Source organism: Pinus tabuliformis, chromosome 9, assembly GCF_031772625.1.
Source record: "Pinus tabuliformis cultivar Carrire ecotype Pingquan chromosome 9, CPIR1, whole genome shotgun sequence".
NCBI classification, from domain to species: domain Eukaryota; kingdom Viridiplantae; phylum Streptophyta; class Pinopsida; order Pinales; family Pinaceae; genus Pinus; species Pinus tabuliformis.
In genome coordinates, this window is record NC_142307.1 from 668,029,116 (window position 1) to 668,031,039 (window position 1,924).

Consider the following 1,924-nt stretch of genomic DNA (forward strand, 5'->3'; position numbering starts at 1 on the left):
ACTATGTGTTGAAATTTCAGTATGTATTTCATGTGGTTTTCTAGATTTAAGCAATATTTGAAATGTCCGTTAAATTTGCCTCTTCTGGTTGATTTTTAATGGAAGATTGAACGTTTATGTAACTCCTCTGGTTGATTTTTAATGGAAGATTGAATGTTTATGAAACTCTAATTTTCTTGTTGCTTAGGACCTCCACCTGGAAATTGAAAACGCTGTTGGTCACATGAGTACAGCGATGAGTAATTGTTTTCTTTCCAACTGATTCTACAAATTAGTGTTCAAAGTCCAACAAGTTGAGCACATTTAAATCAGAGTCTAATGAGCACATTAAATCATGAATGGTTTCAAGGTTACCAGATTCTTACTCCAGAGTTGCAAGCTTTCTCCCACTTAAGGACCTTTACAGTCTCCCAAGTGAAATTAGGATCATCCCAACCCAAATGGCCATATGCAGCTATTTTTTGGAACCTCATATTGCCTCCCCGTCTTAGGTCAAGATTGATAGAAATCATGCTAGGGCAGAAGTCAAAATTTTCCTTGATCAACTGCAGGATTTCAGTATATAGAATCTATCCAATTCCATATGTGTCAACAAATACAGAGAGTGGCTCAGGCACACCAATGGAATATGAAACCTGCACAAGGCAGCAGTGTTCTAGCCCAGCAGCAACAACACTCTTGGCAACTTGTCTAACAATGTAGCCACCACTACAATCCACCTTGGTGGGACCCCTTCCAGAAAAGGCTCCTCCATCATGAGCACCCCAACCACCATATGTATCAATAATAATTTTCCTCCCAGTGAGTCCAACATCCCCATGGAGTCCTCCAATTACAAAACGCCTAGATGGGTTGAAATGGAATATTGTATTTTCATCTAGATATTGAGAAAGAACAATCGGCTTAATGACATACTCCTTGAGATCAACTACAATCTGATCATTGATAACAGTTCCATCATGTTGAGTAGAGATGTGAACAGTGTGAACTCTTAACAGGACCATTTCCCCTCCCTCATTTTTATACTCAACAATAACTTGGGTCTTTCCATCTGGTATCAACCAGGGGCAGGTTCCATTATTTCTTACTTCAGTCAACTGTGCTCCCAGCTTTGTTGCCAGCACATGATTGAGAAGCATCAACACCGGGGTCTCAAATTGTAGCATACCCAAACATGTGGCCCTTATCTCCTGCACAAATCTCTTTAGGATTCTTAGTAAGATGGCCATGGACACCCTGTGCAATGTCGGGGCTTTTTTGTTCAATGTTCACCAGGACCTTGCAATTATCTGCACGCAAGCCAACATCCATTGACATGAATTGAATTCCTCTATAGGTGTTCCCCTCACTATCTTCTTATAGTCTATATTAGCTTTAATTGTGATTTCTCCAAATATCATAACCATATTTGTCTTTGTGCAAATCTCACATGCAACCTTGCCTTCAGGATCTTGCTCCAAGCAAGAATCCAAGATGGCTTCAGAAACCTGATCACAAAGCTTGTCAGGGTGTCCCTCATTGACAGAATCTGATGTGAAGAGAAAGGTGTCCATCTAAAAAATACAGGCACATAAAAAGATCAGTAGGCAAGAGAAAATATGACCAAACACTTGACTTAACATGCAAGAATCACCATTTAATATAAACTGTTAAACAACACATAGTTAGCCAGAAAACTGAAAATTGACTGTGGAGTGAGAACAACTAGTATTACATAAGTGCAGAAGTGTATATGCAAAATATTTTATGCAATATGTTGATTGCATGGACATCTTTCTTATCACTAGAAAATATTACTAGAGACAAACATTCCTATGGAGAAGTTGTTGCAGACCAAATGGTTGGAGGATACTGTGATTTACTACAATTCTAAATGAAACTTATTGAAAAACATGTTGATTCTTTGGGTAAATTTTTGGCCAAA

General features: G+C 38.6%; 1 pseudogene; it reads right to left on the reverse strand.

Annotated features, from left to right (window-relative positions):
• Positions 1-332: 332 nt before the first annotated feature.
• LOC149150439 (S-adenosylmethionine synthase 1-like) lies at positions 333-1,553 on the reverse strand (annotated as a pseudogene).
• Positions 1,554-1,924: the final 371 nt, after the last annotated feature.